The 14,286-nt window shown below is 43.1% G+C and overlaps 1 protein-coding gene and 1 pseudogene across 5 annotated transcripts in view; both read right to left on the minus strand.

Annotated features, from left to right (window-relative positions):
• Asb3 (ankyrin repeat and SOCS box containing 3) overlaps positions 1–14,286 on the minus strand; it is a 391,624-nt gene that overhangs the window by 234,402 nt on the left and 142,936 nt on the right. The gene's annotated exons all lie outside the window — the stretch shown is intronic.
• On the minus strand, positions 1,999–4,596 carry LOC142832202 (serine/threonine-protein kinase VRK1 pseudogene; annotated as a pseudogene).

The raw sequence follows: 14,286 nt of genomic DNA on the forward strand, positions 1-14,286 counted from the left end.
CACATGTGTAGGCATTCATGTGAAGGTTGGTGGACAAGCTGTAAAATCAGCTGTATGCAATGTGAGTCCAGGGGACTAAACACAGGCCTTTGGACTCTACACTGAAATACCTCATCAGCCCCTGTGATGGCTATTCTTAGTTGTCAACTTAACTACACCTGGAATTAAGTAAAACCAAAAAAAAATGGAGGGCACGCCTGTGAGGGGTTTCTGCTAAATTTGGAGTGGGAAGATACACTTCTAATCCAGATCTTTTTTTAAAAAAATATTTTATTTATTTATTATGTATACAATATTCTGTCTGTGTATGCCTGAAGGCCAGAAGAGGGCACCAGATCTCATTACAGATGGTTGTGAGCCACCATGTGGTTGCTGGGAATTGAACTCAGGACCTTTGGAAGAGCAGGCAATGCTCTTAACCTCTGTGGGAAAATCCACCTGTAATCTGGGCCACATTCTCTGTTAGAGGCCTCTACAAGAACATGGAAGAAGGAAGCCTCTCTCTTTGCATGTTTGCTCTTGCCTCACTAGCGAGTCCATTCCTTCACTGGCATTTGAGTCTACTTCTCTAGGCAAAAGAGAGAGAGAGAAATTCATTCTATAAGTTCTGTTACTCTAGAGAATCCTAACTAAGACAACACCTCTATTCCTTTTTAACAAAATTTACTTATTCTATGTGTCTTTCAATCGTGTATCTCGATCCCATTCATTCCCCATCCCTTCGCAACTGCACTCCACTCCTGTACCCCAATAAAACAAAATTCAAGAGAAAGAAATGAAGAAAATAAAATGAGAAAAATAACAAAAAGGGAAGGAATTAAAAATCGTATCGTGGAAGCTGCAGCGTGACCCAACAAGTCAGGCTGTATACCCCTTTGTCCATACATCTCTACTTGCAAGTGTTTGTTGCAAAGAGTCATTGCTGGTTCAAGGTCCCTGATCTCCACTACACATTGGATGCTAGGCCCCCACTAGGACTCCTCCTGGACATCCCACTGGCACCCTGTATTGTGGAGATCCTGCAGCTTTGGGTCTGTGGGTCAGGTTCCTTCACATGCTCTGGTAAATCAAAGATGTGGTGGCTGTTGGGGCAGACCAAGTCATAACCCTAGGTCTGGGCCTGAGCATCTGGAGGGTTGATCTGCCAAGTGGAAAGTGGGGACAGCTCTCCATGGTCACAATTTCAGGGCTGGCTCACCTACACCTATTGTGCTCTCCTGGCAAGGTCCACGGCCTGCTCTTTGAGTGTTGCGGCCGGTGGGGATCGGAGACGGTTCTCCCGCTCTTATGACCATAGGGTCATCTCTCCCACCTGCCTCTGGTGTTGATGGGCAGAGGCAAAAAACATCATTCCCCTGCCCATGCCACCTCAAGACAGATGAGAAGTGGGGACATCTCTGCCATGCTCACAACGTTGAAGCTGGCTCATCCACACCTCTGCTAACAGGGTTGGTTCTATTGTGGTCCCCTGATTAGGTACAGGACCTGCTCTCCAAAGTGTTGCTTGCATCTGTTGGGGGTCAGAGAAGGCTCTTCCACCTGCCCCAGGCATTGTTGTGGTGGGGAAGGGCAACCCTCTCCTGCCCATGCCATCTCATAACAGATGAGTAATGGGGACAGCTCTCCCTTGTTCACAACTTTGGGACTCTCTCACCCACACCTCCGTTGGCAGGCGTTTTAATTTTTTACCCACCAATGTGGTGATATTTTGTTTATACTTTAAACAAATAAAGCTTACCTGTAAATTATTGAACCTACTTTTTTTAATCCTATTTCTACATCATTTCCCAAATAACCTACATGGAGTCTTAATATTAGTTATAAAAACTCAGCTGATAGCTCAGACTTATTACTAACTGACTCTTACACTTTAAATTAGCCCATTTTTCTTATCCACCCTCTTGTATGTGGCTCATGGCTTGTTACCTCAGTCCTTACACATCCTGTTTCCTCTTCTTCTGCTGGTGGCGACACCTCTGAATCCACCCTTCTCCTTCCCATCATCCTTAGTTTGTCCCCACCTATACTTCCTGTCTGGCTACCGGCCTGTCAATTTTTTTTTAAAGTACACAAAATATTCATTTTAATAAAGTTTGTTTTTAAAAAAAATAGCCATTTAATTATTACTATGACCCCACAAGACTCACATGAAAATAACACATAAAGTAGAAAAGGAGAAAAGCCAAATGAGTATGCAGAAAAGTTGATTCCTGGCAGCTCGCTTACTTCTGGGCTTTCTTTCTGGTTCTTGAACGAGTCTGTATGGCCTCTTCCACCTGTGTATTCGAGCACTCCATGTCTTCCACACTACACGCCGTGCTTTCTTCTACTTCTTTCTTCCGCTTTGAAGCTGGCTTTGTCTTCATACTTCCATTCTCCACAGCACTAAAATCCAGTTTACCGTCATCTTTACTTCCTATAGCTTTTAGTCCTTGTGAAAGAATGTCACGTAAATTTTGATAAAGAGGTTTTTCAGTGTAGTCCAGTAATTTCACAGTTTCCATGTACTTAGCAATTTCACCTGGCTTGTTCTTCTCAGGAAAGCACTTCTCCATCAAAGCTGTGACATTGTCCCTGTATCTAATTTTAGAATCTCTAACGTAGTTGGGATCTTTCAAGTTATCCTCCCAAGGAAGACAGCCACTGAGCCACTGGATCATGCAATAACCAAGTATTTCCAAATCGCCACGTCGTGATGGGGCCACGCCATTGTGCGCATCGATGCTGGTGAACTCCAGTGTGCCATCATGGCATCTTTTGGGATCTTCTTTGTACTCTTTATGAACTCCATCTGGGCAGTACCGATAAGCAAGTCCATAGTCTACCAAGTACACCTGGTCAGGGTTCTTGTAGCTCAGAAGAAGGTTGGAGGCTTTGATGTCCCCGTGCACATACTCATGCTCGTGGATGTATTCCAGGATATCCAGAATTCTTAAGCTTAGCTGCAAAACAGTTTTCCGAGAAAACCTTTTGGCATTTGCTTCATATATTTTCTGAAGGTCACTCCCAAAGCGGTCCATTATCATAAACCTGTAACTCTTTCCATTTTTATCATGTAGACCAGATCCCCAATACTTAGGAACACCAAGGTACTTCAATTTATGTGTACGAATCCATTTCTGAATTTGCTCTGGTTTAGCAGCCCGCTGGTAAAACTTCAATTCAGTGAAAAGAGGTCCATTGTCACTGGGTTCCACTTTCACAACACAGGGTGCGTCACTGCCAACCGGTTTGGAAGAATTTGTGTCCGCAAGATATATGCAGCCAAAGCCACCCTGGCCAATGGGCAGTCCTAGTTTCCATTCTTTTTTAGACATGTCGGTTATGATCTCCCCAGCAGCAAACTGCTCTGCAAGGCGCCTCTTTGCAGGACCCTGTCTTCCAGCCTGAGCTGCTTTTGCACGTGGCATTTTCTCCAGAGTTGCCAATCAGTCATCCACAGCGTAGTACGAACTTCCCGCCGCCCGGCCTGTCATTTTTTTATTCAACCAATTCAAGTGACAAATCTTTACAGTGTACAAAATGATTGTTATTATTCCACAGCAACCTCTACCAACAGGGTTGGCTCTATTGTGTTGCCTGGGGAAGGTGCAGGGCCTGCTCTCTCACCTGCCTCTGGAATTGATGGGCAGTGTGTGTGGGGGCATCTTCCCCTTGCCCATACTGCCACAAAACGGATGAAAAATGAGGACAGCTGTCCCTTGGTCACATCTTCGGAGCTGGCTCACCCACACCTGCACTAACAGGGTAGGCCTCTATTGTGCTGCCCTGGAGAGGTCCTGGGCCTGCTCTCCTGAGTGCTGCAGCTGGTGGGGGTCAGGGACAGCTGTCTTGCTCTTATGACCACAGGACTTGGTTTCTCACCTGCCCCCAGGCATTAATGGGTGGGTGGGGGCATCTCTTCCCAGCCCATGCTGCCATGTGGCAAATTAGGGGCGGGACTAGGTCTCCTACTCTCATCCTCCGGATTGGCTCACTGTGCTCTCATCATCATGGCAATCTCCGCTGTACTGCCCAAAGTGCAGAGCTTGCTCTCCCATGGTTGCCAAGGGTGAAGGTGTGAGCCCTCACCACCTCAGCCCAGCACTCCCTTCCTCTCTAGTCTCTGTCCACAGGACCTGAGCCTGCCCCCCCCGCCTCTGTCATAAGGCATCATACCACACATCTGCTCATTCTAATAACAACCTCTGGCTGGTGTTGCAAGGTGTAAGGTGGGCCCGTGTCTTCTCTTCAGAGCCCAGGGTGGGCATCTCCAGGCCTGTGTGTGGGTCTTCCTGTCTCATGCCATGTCATGCAGAGCTGGGCCATGGGTCCTCATCACAAGGAGATCCTTATAGAGCCTGACTGCCTGGTGCCTATGGTGGGCAGACTCCTGGTTGCTGCATCTGGCTGCTTTTGGTCAACCCCAGCTACAGAGTATGGGGTGGGGGCTTGGTTGGAGTTACACTGCTGGCCAGGGTTAGACTCCCATGCCTGTTTGGCTGTGTTGCCACCCTCAGTGATTCAGGCCCGGGTAGAGCTAGCAGCTCCTGCTTGAGTGTGCCCTCCCAGAGCTGAGAGCCTGGGGAGGGCAGCCTCTGTGTTTGACGCCAATTCACCCCCCCCATATTCTTTCTAATACAAACATTTCAAATAAGAAAAAAAACACAAGAGCAACAAAACAAGCTTTAGACCTTAACTGTGGGCCCTTTGAGCTTAACCTTTGTAGGGATAAGTGAAGGCGTAAGTCACAAACAATGCCACACCAATTTGGGATTACGATTAATAGGGTGATATTTATTTAAAGGGGAAAAACTTACAGATCACTGTCCCAGGCAATGGCCCTCTACGCAACGCAACCAGGAGTCTAGTCACCGGCGGAGCAGGAAGTGAAGAGAGAGAGGAGAGGGAAGTGGCCGCTTTTTTAAAGGGAGAGAGACCACGCCCCAAGGGGCTGGTATCTCAGCGGCGATAGGCTGGAGGAGTGGGAGGACCTCCCGCAACACCTCCCCCTTCTGTTTAAATAAGAGAGTTCTAAACCTACTATGAAATTATATACAATAAGTACAAATATCCTATTCTAACTAGCTTAGGTCTTGTATAATAAATAACTTGGCCAAGTCATGAGAGAAAGTAACTACATTTATATAGTCTTCAACCCCATCAAAGATCTGAGAAGGGAAATAATGTTACCTGGGTAATTAGGAAGTTCAGTAAAACAACTTCCAAAACATGCAACAAATCACAGAGACAACTAGCTACCTAGGCAATCACCCAAAGTCACATTAGCAGCGTTGATGCAACCAACTTTGGCTAAGGCCTAACATAACTGACACACCATTTTCAAAGGCAAGCAACTTTTCAAAACTATCTTACCCTGTCTTGGCAGGATAAGACAGCCCTGTTTTATCCATTGATACATGCTCTGTATCTTTGTCAGTGGTTGAGGTATGGGCATTTCTTTGCCCCAAGGCCAGTTCTGCCAAAAAGAAATGCTCCAGGTGGAGTGTCTTTGGTGCTCAACATTCTCTCGGGAATAGAGTGGTGTTGCCAGGAGCAATTGTGTCTCACTACCACAAAACTCTGAGTTAGATTAAAGGCCATTTTCTACAGCTCTTTGAAGAAGTTGAAGATTATCTATCTATACTGAGTATAGTCTCTATATATCTAAAGAACCTGATTAGTCTGATTATAAATGACAAACTTAGATGACTATTAGTCTATATAATTCTCAATATCTATCTAACTTAAAGACTAAGACAATAAATGACTGTGAAACAAATGAGGACAATGACCTCCAAATATAAACAATGTACAAATATGCATTGCAGTAGGTAAATATATATCAATACAAACATTATATAAGTATCTTAATCAGAGGTAGAAATGTACACTGCAATATGGTAAATATATACAATATATATATATCAATACAATATATGTCAATACATAAAAAATGTTTTAAACAGAGGTAGAAACATGAATGCATACAATAGTCAATACAATTTAACTTTGTATCAATATACAAGAATCTATATCAATATATTTGTCTAACAACAGTAACTCACAATTACAAATCTATTATCCCATCATCCCTCTTTTTTTTTTTCAAAATGATCCCTGAGCTTATAAAATTCCTCCCCCAACCCTCAATCGTATACTAATTATAATCAACCCCTAAATGATGTCCCTAAACCCAAGGGCAAACTTTACTGGGAGAGGGGACGTCGTCCTCTAAAATTACTTCCAGCTGTCATAGGGGCGACGTTCTTTCTGGGGGATCCTGTGAAAGTAAAATGATGGTTAAATTTCAAGATCAATGTCTTTTAAACTTGCAAATAGTCTCTGAGTATTTTGTGGAGGTCTGGCCAGAATGTTGTACAAGATGTGCACCATTTCAGCTAACCAAGTTGGAACTGTCTTGTGCAGCTGGTACCCAAAGCAGGTCTTGTTGGAGCGCTATCAGTATCATGACGTCATATCAACCAGGTGGAGTTGTTGTTATGGGGCCCCATCTTCTTCCTGGAAACTTCAAATGTCACTTCAGGAAAAACTCATTGTTCATTATGAAAAACTTAAGCATTAATCATATAGACATATATATATATATATATATTCAATGAAAGACATGATAGATATATTCAATGAAAAGTATGATAGATATGAAGAAAAGCAAAGATGTTTTCTAAACTCATATTTCTTTCTGTCCCATATCATGGCTCTTGACATGAGACAGAAACTCCAGAAACTCTGGGTTTTTCTCTTACTAACAGGCTTGGAATTGGAGAAGGACTGAGCCAGAGTCCAACTTCAAAACCAGCTTTATAAATTTAGAAATATGGTTTAATATTACTTACACAACCCTTTCAGTTTTCTTGATATTTCCTATTGGGCAGGTATTTTTCCATCTGTCAGTATCCAAATATCCAGGGTCCCTTGAATTTTTCAAAGATGAGTGTTTTCCTGTGGAGATAAGAACAGAACCCTGCCCCCATTCTATATGTTTTTCTTACCACCTGTATGAATATCATCATTGTGGATGAGTTGTCATTTCTCCTTTCCAAGAGGTTTCTCCTCTTCAAATCGAAACTTTATTAATTTTGATGGTATCCACAATTTTTCTTCTCCTGTGGAAACAAGAGCAAAACCCCTTCCCCAACGTAGCACATCTCCTGGCTTCCACTGAGAGGTCAGCACATCTTTGAAATAAATTGGTTGATTTAGTTCAGCAGACTTTTCCATTATCCAATGTCTTTCTGCTGCTGTCGTTCCTTTCTCATTAGCGTTGAGAAAATTCAAGGTTAATAAAGCATTATGTAATCTATTTCTGGGGGTATTTTCAGTCCCTTTCTGTTTGTTCAGCATATCCTTTATAGTACGATTTGATCTTTCTATAACTGCCTGACCTGTAGGATTGTTTGGTATACCTGTAATGTGTTTTATATTATAATAATCAAAAAAGCATTTCATTTTCTTAGATACATATGCTGGACCATTATCTGTCTTTATTTGTGCAGGTATACCCATGATGGCCATAACTTCCAATAAATGTGTGATTACTGAATCAGCCTTTTCTGAGCTCAGGGCAGTAGCCCATTGAAAACCTGAATACGTGTCTATGGTGTGGTGTACATATTTTAATTTACCAAATTCCATAAAGTGGAACACATCCATCTGCCAGATTTCATTTCTCTTAGTGCCCTTTGGGTTACTCCCTGCAGGCAACGGTGTTTGATTATAGAAAGAACAAGTAGGACATCTCTTTATAATGTCCTTAGCTTGTTGCCAAGTAATGGAAAATTCTTTCTTTAGGCCTTTACTATTGACATGGTGCTTCTTATGAAATTCTGAGGCCTGCAACACACTTCCAATCAATAATTGATCAATCTCAGCATTGCCTTGGGCTAGAGGACCAGGCAGACCTGTATAGGACCGGATGTGTGTTATGTACATCGGACAAAGCCTGTTCCTGATTATGTCTTGTACCTGGATAAACAATGAAGTCAACTCTGTGTCATCTGGTATAAATTCAGCTGTCTCAATATGCAAGATAACTCTTTCTGCATATTGTGAATCTGTAACTATATTAAGAGGTTCTTTAAAATCCCTTAGCACCATAAGAATGGCATATAATTCTGCCTTCTGGACAGAATTATAAGGGCTTTGTTCCACCTTACTCAATTCATCTGACTTGTAACCTGCTTTCCCTGATTTATTTGCATCAGTATAGAAAGTACGGGCTCCAGTTATTGGAGCATCACGTACAATTCTAGGAAGAATCCAAGAAGTTCTTTTTATGAGGTTAAGTCTACCACTTTTGGGATAGTTGCTATTAATTTCTCCCAAAAAATTAGCACAAGCTCTTTGCCACGGTTCATTGTCTTCCCATAACTTTTTTATTTCTTCAGTAGTAAAAGGCACTATAATTTCTGCTGGGTCTATACCTGCTAGTTGACGAAGTCTCAGCTTACCTTTTATAATTAATTCAGAGACTTTTTCCACATAAGTTTTTAATTTTTTACTTGGTTTATTAGGTATAAATATCCACTCTAAAATAATATCTTCCCTCTGCATTAGAATCCCTGTAGGAGAAATTCTGGAAGGCAATATGACTAGGATGCAGCTAAGATTTGGGTTCACCCTATCCACATGTGCCTCCTGTAATTTTTCCTCAATCATTGTCAGTTCCTTTTCTGCTTCAGCTGTCAGTTCTCTTGGACTATTCAAATCTTTATCACCATCTAAGGTTTTGTTTAAATGAACTATTAGATCAGGTGTTATCCCAACAGCTGGTCGTAGACTGGAAATGTCTCCTAACAATCTTTGGAAGTCATTAAGAGTCTTTAAGCGGTCTCTCCTAATTTGTGCCTTTTGCGTTTTAATTTTCTCTAACCCTATTCTGTAACCTAGGTAATTAATAGAATTTCCTCTTTGAATCTTTTCAGGGGCAATTTGTAATCCCCACCTAGGCAAGACTTTCTTTACTTCTTCAAACATCCTTTCTAAAGTATCTTTATTTGAATCAGATAACAAGATGTCATCCATGTAATGATAAATGATGGACTTGGGGAATTGTTTACGAATTATTTCCAATGGCTTACTTACAAAATATTGGCACAGTGTAGGACTATTGAGCATACCCTGTGGGAGGACAGTCCACTGATATCTCTTATTAGGCTGAGAATTATTATAAGTAGGCACTGTGAAGGCAAATTTTTCTCTATCCTTTTCTTGTAACGGTATAGTGAAAAAACAATCTTTCAAATCAATAACTATAAGAGGCCATCCTTTTGGTAACAGAGAAGGCAAAGGAATTCCAGACTGTAGTGGGCCCATAGGTTGAATTACTTTGTTGACAGCTCTTAGATCTGTCACCATTCTCCATTTACCAGATTTCTTTTTTACAACAAACACAGGAGAATTCCAAGGGCTGGTTGATTCTTCAATATGGTGAGCATCTAGTTGCTCTTGCACCAGCTGTTCCAATGCCTGTAGTTTATCTTCAGCTAGAGGCCACTGTTTGATCCATATTGGCTTCTCAGTTAGCCATTTTAAAGGTAGGGCTGTTGGTACCTCTAAAGGTTTGGTATTTGCTGTATGTTCTTGTACAGCCTGAATGGCTGGTGACCTTTTCCCATAATACCTCATCATATCCTTCCCAGAATTATGAATTCCTGGAAATACAGGAATGTTAATCTGGGTATTCCATTGCTGTAGCAGGTCACGGCCCCATAAATTTATGGCAATATTGGCTATATATGGCCTTAGTCTTCCTATTTGCCCTTCGGGCCCTATGCATTCAACCCATCTTGTGCTTTGTTTTACACGAGATAAGGTTCCAATTCCTAGGAACTGAACATCTACCTCTTGAAGAGGCCAATTCGGATGCCAAGATTCTGGGGTAATGATACTTACATCCGCACCTGTGTCTAATAAGCCTTCAATAAAAGTGCCATTTATACAGACTCTTAGCTTTGGTCTTTGATCATTAATAGAAGTCTGCCAAAATATACGTTTACTCTGTCCTACTGGGTTTTTTGACTCATCCTCCACACGTAATTCATCATTTAGACCAGTATTACTTTTTACAGCAGAAATTGGAGCTTTTAATTTTCTTGGTGAGGCACGTTCTCCACTGTGACTGGGAATGACTGGGCCACTTGTTGGCTTGGGGGCCTGCGAGAGGCCCCCCAAGGAGTTTCCCGATGATATCGGATTGCCCCGTCTATCTGTTGTTGACCTACATTCGTTGGACCAATGCCTGCCTTTACCGCATCTCCTACATATACCTGAAGGCCGAGGTCTCCTATTTTTGTCATTCCCAGAAGAGATATTATTCCTAGAAATTCTTTGCCTGCAATCCCTTTGTAAATGTCCTAATTTACCACAATTAAAACACCTGGCAGTATGATGTCTCCTCATTGCTTTGGAAATCACTTCTCCTACCCAAGATTCATCATTATAGCTAAACGTCTCAACATTCATCGTATGCTGAATCCATTCATCCATAGGTGCTGATCTAGACTTTAAAGGCCCAATTATCTTTTTGCATTCTATGTTTGCATTCTCAAAAGCTAGAGATTCAAGAAGTATTCGTCTAGATTCTGGGTCTGTTACCCCTATGTCCAGAGCCTTAATCAATCTTTGCAAAAAGTCAATAAAGGGTTCTCTCTGTCCCTGCCTAATTCTGGTATATGATTCAACCCTTTTTGCTGGATCTTGTATCCTATTCAAAGCATTTAAAGCTGCTTGGTGACATAGACACAGTACTTCATCGTCATAAAGAGCTTGGACCTGTGGATCAGCATATTCTCCTGCACCAAGAATTTGATCTTGGGAAACCTCAATACCTTTTGCTCTTCCTTGCTGTTCCATATGTTTGGATTCTTCTCTGAAATAAATTCCAAACATCAAGGAAGGTCCCTTATCTAAAACTGCAGACACTAACTGATGGAAATCATGGGGGGTAGCTCTAGCATTAGAAGCCCAAGACCTTATCATTTCCTTTACATATGCATTGTGTAAGCCAAAATTAACAACAGCTTGCTTAATTTCTTTCAGATCATTCATTGCTATTGGTGTCCATCTCACTTCTCTGACTCCCTTTGAGCCTTTAGAAGTTGACGCTTTGTCAGAATTAAGTATAGGGTATGTCGCTAGAACCCTGGGTAAGCCAGTTCTAAGAGCTGGTGGAGGCATTGTATCCTGTCCTTGTGCCTCCTTACTCTGTTCACCAGCTGCAATAATTTCTCCAAACTTTTCAAACCTTTTTATCACTGTCTCTCTTAAATCCTGAATCTCTTGACCTGTATATATTTCCAGTGATTTCACTGAGGTATCAATTTTTTGGTCCCCATTCTGCACTTGTGATTCCAAAGCTTTAATTTTTTCCTTCAAAGATAACATGTCCTCCTTAGACTTTTCTTGTATATCATGTAGATTCCCATCTTGGAGATACATTCTGTCTGTTACCTTATCAAAACTTTGTGATAAACTCTGAAGGTCAAATTCAATAGCCTGAACCCTTTCAGGTAACTTTCTAATACCCTTGGATATGGAATCAATTTTGTCTGTCATAGAATCCACTTGTTCAGATAACCTCTGATTTTCAATAATTTTAATCCTGTCAATTAGTTGTTCATTATTAGTTTGTAAAGATTCTATCATTCTTAGGAGTGCCATATTCTTCCTTAATGATAGAATATGAAAAAGAAAACTGAAGCCTAGTAATAAGCAAATTAAGGTATTCCCATAATCATATAGACCTTGTATGATGTAATTCATTGTATTAGTAAATACAAAATTACTAATCCATTGTATTAGTGAAAACAAAGCAGTAAAATTTGCGTTAGAAACGAAAATTGCCATATTACCTATTGTCCAGCAGGTGGCGCTGTTGCAGAATCGCGATGAAAACATGGTCCTGTTTCAGTGCCTTAGTAGATGTTAAAAACTGGAAAACGCAAGTTTCTCAACAAAGTAAATGTAATTAAATCAATTCCAGAGATGGAACTAGAAACCCAGAATCCAGGGGTAGAGAAGAGCAATCTGGAAGCTGCTTATGCCTCCACGTGACAGAGTCACCCTGAGGGGTTGCAGCTTTCAGCAACCACGTGCTCTGGTTCGCGCCACTTTAAGAGCTGTGCTTGCAAGGGAGATTTAAAAACAACTCAGAAAAGAGCAAACCGCGGGAGGCCAAGGCCTCCGCTGCAAGGCACAGGCAGCGGCTGAGGAAGCAAGGGCTCCCGCCAAGCCGAACTTGCGGCCGCCAAGCCGAACTTGCGGCCACCAAGCCGAACTTCCGGCCGCCAAGCCGAACTCGCGGCTGCGAGCCGGGAGAGGTTCTAAAACCAAACGTTGGGTGCCAAAATGAAGGCGTAAGTCACAAACAATGCCACACCAATTTGGGATTACGATTAATAGGGTGATATTTATTTAAAGGGGAAAAAACTTACAGATCACTGTCCCAGGCAACGGCCCTCTACGCAACGCAACCAGGAGTCTAGTCACCGGCGGAGCAGGAAGTGAAGAGAGAGAGGAGAGGGAAGTGGCCGCTTTTTTAAAGGGAGAGAGACCACGCCCCAAGGGGCTGGTATCTCAGCGGCGATAGGCTGGAGGAGTGGGAGGACCTCCCGCAACAGATAAGTCCCGCAAGGGGGCATGTTCGCCTCGGGCTAATGTTTGCCTATAAATTTGGCGAGCATGCTCCCAGCCGCTGCTTCTGCTTTCCTGGTCTCTGCGGGAATGATGGTTCTGTAAGTCTATTTCTCCATTAAAGCTGTGTATATATATATATATGTATACACATACATATATATATATGTATGTATGTGTATATGCATACAGATTGTAAATATATATATACAATATAAAATATATATATATTTACAATCTGTCTGCATTCGTTTATGCCTTTACACTTTGGCGTCCAACGTTGGGCTATTTTGCCCCCGACTCAAGCGCGTTGCCCGCGAGCTAACACAGCATGCCCCTAGATGCTGTTTTTTAGTTCGTGACTCGGGCCCCAGTGCCAAGTCCAAGACACACTCGGCCACACAGGCCCATTCTGCCTGCACTTGGGAAGCAGAGGCAGGCGGATCTCTGTGAGTTCAAGGCCGGCCAGGCGGTGGTAGTGCACGCCTTTAATCCCAGCACTCTGGGAGGCAGAGACAGGCGGATCTCTGTGAGTTCGAGGCCAGCCTGGTCTACAAGAGCTAGTTCTAGGACAGGCTCCAAAAACACAGAGACCACCACTGGCAGGAACTGATCATTGCAGGTAAAAAATTTTTCTTCCTTTGCTTCTATGGCCTGCCTGCACCAAGCAGGGTAGGCGCTTTGTTTGCGAGCTGCTCCATCAGCACGGAGGCCTGAGCTCTCGGCGCCAGGAGAGACAGCGTTGGGGTGAGCTTCTGGCCCCGCCCGGCGCCAGCCTGGGACAGGGAGCTCAGAGGTTCCTTGGCCCCCTATCCTTCTTGGGCTCTCTGCAGGGCCTCTGCTCCCGGCATACCACCTCTTTCTTCCTAGCCCACCCAGCTTCCAACCAGAACCCTCCCCACTTTGGCCCCACCGCCCTCTTTCGGCACATAACATCACCCAGCCCAGCCTGTCTGGGTACTGGGTCCGAATCCTCGGGGCACCCAAGCGGGTGGGACTTCCTTTGCTTCTATGGCCTGCCTGCACCAAGCAGGGTAGGCGCTTTGTTTGCGAGCTGCCCCATCAGCACGGAGGCCTGATCTCTCGGCGCCAGGAGAGACAGCATTGGGGCGCCAGGAGAGCCAGCGTTGGGGAGAGCCAACACTGGGGAGAGCCAGCGGTGGGTAGGCAAGGAGACCTGATCCAGTAAAAGAAGATCCATAAGGGAGCATTTGGAAGAAGACATGGGCAGACGCCAAGGCAAGAATTCGCCCAACAAGCTGAAAAGCAACATGAAGCCACCAGAAACCAGTGACCTCACAACGGGAGGACGTGAACACCTTAATCAAGAATAAGTAGAAAAGATTGACTTCATGAAAGTGATTGACGCCCTTAAACAGCATGTAAAAAAAGCGCTTATAGAAATAGATGAGAAATATAACAGAAAGTTTGAAGAATTGAATAAATCAGTGAATGATACCCTAGAAAACCAAGGAAAAACAATCAAACAGATAATGGAAACAGTTCAAGACTTGAAAACTGAAATGGAGGCAAAGAAGAAAACACAAACAGAGGGCCGGCTGGACATGGAAAATTTAAGTAAACAAACAGAGTCTACAGAAAAAGCATAACCAACAGAATACAAGAGATAGAAGAAAGAATCTCAGATTCTGA

Source organism: Microtus pennsylvanicus, chromosome 12, assembly GCF_037038515.1.
Source record: "Microtus pennsylvanicus isolate mMicPen1 chromosome 12, mMicPen1.hap1, whole genome shotgun sequence".
NCBI classification, from domain to species: domain Eukaryota; kingdom Metazoa; phylum Chordata; class Mammalia; order Rodentia; family Cricetidae; genus Microtus; species Microtus pennsylvanicus.